Raw genomic sequence first — 8224 nt, 5'->3', positions numbered from 1 at the left:
GTCTTTAAGAGTCTGTCTCTGACTGCAGTGAAATAAAAGGGTCAGAGCTGCAGTCAGACAGTCTTTGGGTCAGTGTCTGTGTTTGAGGTATCCTGAGACTTTAACAACTCAAAACCCACACCGTCTGCCACTGATGGCATGGAGCGATGGGCAGACAGGCTCTTCTGAAGCGGCTAGACAACCTGTCACGCCACAGGACTCTGACAGAGTGCAGTTTCATGGGAATAACAAAAGCAATGAGACCCGAGGCTCTGGACGGAGGATCTGCGCCAAAATCTAAACACTCCTCCAAAATAGATCACATTTTTAAGGCAGCATTACTCCCTGAGAATGCAATTCCATAATGCATTACAAAAAGCAGAAGACGGTGGACAATGTTGATAAATATAATGCATTATTTATATTTCATTAATTTTATATTTACACTACTATTTAAAAGTTTGTTAGTAGAACTTTATGTATTTTATGTATTGTATGTCTCTTTCTGTGCATGTCTATGTTCCAGCGTCTCGTCAAATATGAGCTCGTCTGCTCTTTAATGAGTGACCTGAGCTACAAGACGGCCCAAACCAGGTGGAACCAAACAAAAGGGTTATAGTGAGCAGCAATTACTGTCACATACCTTCTCCAGAAACGCCCCCTCACCCTTAAACGCTCCATTATGTGCGTTCCCATCATTGACTTCGCTAATCCCAAAGACCAACAGCCATTTTATTAACAAAACAGCCACATAAATAAGCCCATTGTTACATGGGAATCAATGTGTGGTCGCACCAACAATGCAAATATACTGATAATGATTTACTTTCTTATGTTCCTCTCAAAACAGCATTATGAAACGCCACAAATATTTGATTTAGATGCTCACAGCACACTAAGGAAGCGCCAGGACTTGGCAGGAAAAAGGACAATTGCTGTATAGCATTGTTTGCACAGGATAGACATAACATATTTCATACATCCTGGTCGAGCTTGAACTCCTCTCAGCTACTGTGAAGAGTTTTTAAAAGCCTAAAGGGAGCCGCTAAGAAATATTCATGGAGATATCAAGCAAATATTAATGGGTTGCACAACACGTGCTGTACAGAGAGCATCTGAGGTTCTCAGAGACAGCTGAGATCCATCAACACATCTGAGAACATCATGATGAAGAAACACAGAAACTGAGACTGTTTTGAGGAAAAAGGGAGCGAGAAAGAAAGCAGAGACTAATTGTTCATGAAATTGTCTAAACTCATAAATAATGTCCCACTCAGACAGACACAAAGGGCCCAAACGTGCTTATCGCTACAAATAAAACCACTCTGGCATCTGTGAGCGCTCAAATTAATCTTCCGTTTATAGAAAATGACTGGCCTAAATTATTTATGTTGTCACACTCCATGTGAATGCAAATTATGATACTTGTAGCAAATCTAGTAAACCATTCTAGCATCTCAAAAGCTTCTCATCTGCAGCACTGTATAATTTAACAGCAGAATTACCTGATAGACACTCGGATATCCCAAATGGAGATAGCTGATGTCCAACCTGTTGCACCACCTCCATTATCAAGCAACCTATCCCAGAAAAGAGGCCTCAGAAGTGGGGAAGACTGGAAGAGGAGTGGGCCTTCCAGGAGACTATGGGCCTGCAGACTTGAGGAGCGCTGACATGGTTCATAGAGGGCCGAGGAGGAGGGGAAGAAAGAGCCGAAGGGGAGGAGAATTGAGTACACCCACCTCTCTCTCTTTCTGACTAACAATAGAGAGCTTCAACAGGCCCAGGAGCTCTTACAAGAGAAGAAGAGAAAAGCGGCCCCTTCTCCAGAGAGTCTGTGAGTCAAACATTTGAATAAATCTTTTCAGAGGATATTTATATTTTTATGAAGGCTGTTTCTAGCATATCTTTTAAACTAGTCCTTATGTTATCTATATGACCCGGTTAAGTACAGACAACATATTTTATAAATCCAATAAACACTTTTTTGCTTTGTTCTTATACTGTTTGATTAGTTGTCAGTAGACATTTTTTTCTCCATATATATTTGTGAATGTATTACCATTTAAAAGAGTGGTAACACTTTACTTAAAGCCTTTGTGTATAATGGATTATAATAGTAGTTTTAATGCATGACTAATGAGAGACTAATGAACTTTATATTGCATTGTACAATCTCATGAACTATTATAACCACAGTTAATACATTATAACACTTATCGTTTCATTGTTACACTATGCATTTTCAATTTGGTTATAATTATTTACAGCAAGATGTAATGTGTTACAACACATATTATGAATAATTATAATGCATTATACCCTTTACTAACCCTTTATAATGCATTATACATAAAGTATTTAGGTAAAGTGTTATCAAAAGTGTTTTGTAAAGAAAGAAAGAGAAAGAAAGAAATTAACGCTTTTAGTCAGCAAGGACATATAAACAGAATTCAGAAATTTTAAACTAATATTTCACAGTTTTATTGTTTTTACTGTAATTTTGAACTTCATTTTGTATGTATGTATATATACATATATGTGTGTGTGTGTGTGTGTGTGTGTGTGTATGTGCATACATATACATATATATAAATATATATATATATATAGAGAGAGAGAGAGAGAGAGAGATCAATTGTATTATTTTTAATAATTTTTTTTTTATATATATATATATATATTTTTTTTTATGTGTGACAATGTTAAAAAAAAAACTATCAGTTATGTTTATGCATTTTACTTTTTTATTCCTTTAGGTTTTTATCCTTACAAAAAAATGTTTTTATAATATTGTACACTGTGTTTTTAATGGTGATATATAAATAAATTAAATTTTTTAAGTATCAATTTATTATGTGGGATAATGTACAATCATTATTACAGTCATTATTGCTAAAAACATTGGGTTATACAAGACCACTGTGTGTATCAAGTACTGATCAGGGCTACGTTTCCCAAAAGCTTCGTAAGCCTAAGAAGTTCGTAAAAACGATCGTACGACTGATCTTAATATTATGGTCTGTTTCCCAAAAGCATCGTAACTTAAGTAGCACTTGAAAATCATCGCAGATCTACGAGTGCTCTGGAGTAATCGTAAAGCCCTAAGTGTATCGTAAGAAGACAGATTTATGCGGTCACCTGCAGGACAATCGGCAGATTACACCTTTAACTTATTCAAGTGCAATGTGATTATAATATAAAGTTTTGATTGGACTTTATTGTACACTTTATTAAATAATTAAAAAGGGCAGAAAAAAATAGAAATACACATCTAAATTGAATGACTGAACAAAAAAAATGAATAAAATAAGTAATTTGGGAAATATGCTTATTGAAATATGTGCACGAAAACCAATGTATTGGACACGGAAATAACGTCTCTGTATAGATATTATATACTATAATATATATTTTTGTATAAAGTATATTGTATATTATTATGTAAAGTATAATATGATACGTATAAATGTAATGTGATATGATATGATATGATATGATAAGATAAGATAAGATAAGATAATTGTTATTATATCCGAGTTGTCTGGAACACAGCATTAGGTTAACATTTCAATAAACGAGCGTGTACTACAATTACGAGACATTCTATAAGGTGACATTTCAGCATTTGACAAACGGATAGCGACTCCTAAGTAGCACTTAAAGCACGGCTACGTGTAATAGCGTTAAGTGCATTTTTAGGAAACGCACGTGAAACAATAACGAACTATCATAAAATGACTCGTAGAAAACACTCTTAAGCTCTAAGATCAATCGTTATTGAGAAACGCAGCCCAGTTTATTTATAAATATAATAAATACTTTAAATACTACACAGGGATCATTAAAGAGCAGTTGTAAACAATCTCAAAAACGTCAACTGACGTTTTTGGTCATTACAAGGGAGTGCTGATTTATTGATTCCCTCAGAAATCAGGAGGTCAGAACACACTACACAACTACTCCATTATCATCATTAACCAGAAACATCAATGAAGAACTTTCTAATCTTAAAGTTTGTTTAAGATAACACAAGGTTAAAACAGAGGGCGCTGATGATGGTGAATGAAGACCTGTCTTCACACAACAAGCAGAACCAACACAGTCGCCATTCCAATTGCAGGTAAACGCTTCGACTCTCTTTGAACAATGAGCCTCATATCTCCAGCTCCTCCAGTGCATGTCCGGGGGTCTGGTTTCAGTGCCCCCCACAGAGGTATGTGGGAGATGGGGTTTATCTGATCCACCATGGTTTCCATGGACTCATATCAACAAGCTCACAAGCTCCCATCAGCCATTGTGGCTTCAGCTTAGCCCATTCGATAGCCATTGAGACTGAGATTGAAAAGACCATGCAGGTCAGGGCAAAGGTGAAAGGCTACACTAGTTGTTCAGCTCTATACATCTCAACCGGAATAGTTACCACCTAAAAAGCGACCACAAGCTCTGACATTACAACATGACACCACTTAGTGCACTTCAATGTGTCTTGATGCTGTGCAGTGTATGGTTACGTGGTGGCCAGGTTCATGACTGTAACTCAGTACGTATGTGAAAGTAATCTCGTCTTGCGTATAAACCACACTAAAGCGCGCAGGAGACCAGACATACACACTCACCTGTGAGGACAGACGCCAATTGCTATTGTAAAGGAGCTGAAGTAGACGTCCTGGTCATTTAGATGAAATTCGATGCAACTTCTGAGCCATACTGAGAATATGCAGGGTTTTAAAGGTGATGTATGTCATTTTTGTTATGTTAAAATACTTTTATTTGAGTGCACTGACAGCTAATACTGTGAGTTTGGGGGCAGGACTATAAGCGACAAATTTGTTTGAATACAAATTATCCTTTTTGACATTTCAGTTTTTTTTTTTTTTGCTTTTTTTTTTGAAGAGAAGTCAAGGTAGTAAGGTACAGTGTTATTTTAGTATCATTGAGATACTATTATATTTTGTACTCATATTTAGAAGTTTTTACTTTATAATTAAGTTTTTATTTTTATGTTTTTCATTTTCATTTTAGTAATTTCACTGTGTATTATTGTAATTTTTGTAGTTTTTAGTCATCAATCTATCATTATATATATATATATATATATATATATATAACACGGTTTTTAGTCATTTTTATTTCAGTTTTAGTTATTTTACAGCAAGTTACACAAAATTAGAATGAGAAATGTTGCCTTGGCAACTAGCTGAATTTCAGTTAAAAATTATTTTATTTCAATGTTTTTTTAATGGTTTTAAGATTAGTTTCAGTTTTAGTTAACTATAATACCCCTGGTTTTTATAGTGGTGAATGGAAACTATAACAAATATAATTTTTGCGTTCATTTGCCCCAGTAGCAAAAGAAAATCCACAAGTGTTTCTGTGACTTTACAAAAGAGGAAAAAAATATTGAGAGATAGATCAAAAATATTCAAATAAACATCAGTATTTAATTAAATAAATATTCTAACTACAAAAAAAATAAATAATAATAATAAAACATCACACAGAAAAATGGGAATTCTTCTGTTTAATGATTCAAATGAGTCAGTTCAAAAGAATCAATCCAAGTAAATCAACTCCCTAAAATGAATCAGAGTTCTGAGTGCTACTGTTTCCAAGCTTTATCAGAAATATGTTCAACTGTGTCTCAAGTTTAAAGGAGGTCATCTTGACAAATGGCCAATTCTCTCGGTGCTCAAATTGGGTAATCTAAAATAGCCTCTGTGCCTCAGTTCAGGTCAGGACCAACTCAACATTAGTCTGTCTCAGATGTGAGCCCTATTACACTGTATAAAATGTATTATGGCTATTACAGAGTACATGGAGTACTATCAATATTACGAGGGCCTGTAGCACAGAAGTAATGCTGAATTGCTCGAAGTTTGCTGATCGGTCAGATACAGACTAGGAAACACATAAGGAGGAAGTAAATTAATGACTTAAACTGGGGAAAACAACAAATGTGGCATATTCAATAGGAAAACAACACTACAAAGGCTTAAAATGTGAATTTTATGATCAATAGTCATATATGGATGCTTGCCAGAGCAATAATTAATGTGAGCATAAATTGTGTGATCACATTCCTAGTGCTCAGGCTTCATTCTGTAAAGCTAACCTTTCCCATTAATGAATACTAATAAACCAGTTAAAAACCAACATGGGAACAAACAACCAAAGCAATGGCCCAGTCTCTCAACACTCTTATCCAGGCTGCTTAATAAAGCTTTAGTGATTTTAATGGTCAGACGGTCGGTTTAGGCTGGTATACAAATGACACCTGCCCTGGATGGAATAGCAGGACGAGAGGTTGCAGAGGAGATCTGTGGCTCACAGGAATGATTTATGGCCACAGCCGCCAGTGTCGTAGTAAATCACATAGGTTACAGAGCACAGGTAATTGAACCAAATAATAAATTCACTCCATTGGGAATGTCTGCCTATGACATATTAAATTACTACATATTACATATTAAATTACATATTAAATTACTACAAGATCTCCTCCTCCCCCCAGCTCTGTCTGTTCAGATGGCCACAGGCCTGAGTTTAATATTAGTGAATATCTTCCACGCTATATGTGCCTTTTTCTTTGCCTGAAGGGTCTGACGAAGAGTTAATGTTATTTGAAGTCTGACACACCTGTTGTCACGAATCCGGTCCATGGACTTCCGTTCGATCGCCACCAGAGGTCACCCTTCCATTACATTGACTCTCATACTACACAGACTGCTACACATCACCCTGGACTACATTTCCCATGCTCCATTGCACTAATCACAAGCTCACCTGAAACCAATCACACACAGCTGCTACCAATAACACACACTATATAAATCAGTCTCACACCACCATTCAACGCCGAGTATTGTTTAGCGCTTATCGCCACGTCAGTGATAGCAATGTTACGGAGCCATTTCCGAGTTTTGTCTAGTTCCTAGTTCCTAGCTCAAGTCTAGTCACATCTAGTTTTGTGCCTGATTGCCCGTTTCCTGATCTCCTGCCTGTCTTGGATTCTTCTTTTGCCTAGCTCTAGCTCTAGACATTGTTTGCCAATCTCAGACCCATGCTAGCCTTTGGATTACTCTTCGTCTTGCCTCTTTTATTACTGCTTGCTGTGTATCGACCCACGCCTGTTTCATGACCATGCCTTTAAATAAAAGCATGCAGATGGATCCGCACGTCTCACGTCTCCGTCGCCACGTAACACCTGTGGGAGAGATTTATATGGTGGTGTAGTTGCTGAGAGGGAATCAGATAATTGGGGATCTTGACTCATGAAACTGGTGGAAAATTGGAGCTACCAATAGAAAAACACTCTAAAATCAAGACGCCACAACAAATTCGCAGTTGAAAAACAGGTGAAGCTGAGAATGAGTGTTGCTACATGAGGAAAAAACACAGTCATTTGTCAGTATTTACTTATTAAAAATAAAAAGCAAACAAAATTCTTATGATTTCTGAAAATATATTTATTAAATAAATATTTTAATATTAAATTACTATGAAAGTGTTTTAATATTTACTAGTGGTGTCAAAATTAGCGCGTTATCGCAGGCTTTAATTTTTTCAGTTTAACGAGTTAAAATTATTTAACGCAATTAACGCAGGGGCGTGGCTAGGGTTGGCCACCCCACTCACAACTGCTGCTTCGGCCACTTTTTCTCTTGACAAGAAGTGCATTTATTCAGTCGCAGAACGACTGAGAACGGGAGACGTTTCAGACGCGCGCTCCACTTCACTTCAGCGCCAGGCACGAGTCAAGCGAGCGCAGAAACGGTACTGTGCTCGCAGCACGTGCTCTTCAATTGCACACACAAAGGCGCCGGCGCGCACTGTAGCCTGTATCCTTTCATATCAAAGCGCGAAATAAACTACGTGCATGCAATGTCGTGGTCAGTTAATTCATGAAGTCACATTTAAGAACATGTCTCTGAAATGGTTTTCAAAACTGCCCTGGAGCAGCCCAGCACTGTCTCCCTCATCTAACACACCCGATTCAACTCGTCAGCCCATTAATAGAGACTTCAAGACCTGAAGTGGGTCAGAAAGGTAAAAAGAGTCAATATGATGCGTGTCAGATCTGCATCACGTTCAGCAGTGGCAGCTCTTAAATAAATAACAGTCAAAACAACCTAATAACCAGCTGCTCTGATGTCTATTAATCAAAGGACAAAGAAAAAAATAGAACTTTTATAGCTTTAAGGATTCATCTATATTTAATTTAGAATTTATTGTTTTATAACTT

Source organism: Sinocyclocheilus rhinocerous, unplaced genomic scaffold (genome assembly GCF_001515625.1).
Source record: "Sinocyclocheilus rhinocerous isolate Xijiao unplaced genomic scaffold, SAMN03320098_v1.1 scaffold260, whole genome shotgun sequence".
NCBI classification, from domain to species: domain Eukaryota; kingdom Metazoa; phylum Chordata; class Actinopteri; order Cypriniformes; family Cyprinidae; genus Sinocyclocheilus; species Sinocyclocheilus rhinocerous.
The sequence above is the reverse complement of the archived record's forward strand: the minus strand, read 5'-3'. Positions refer to the sequence as shown.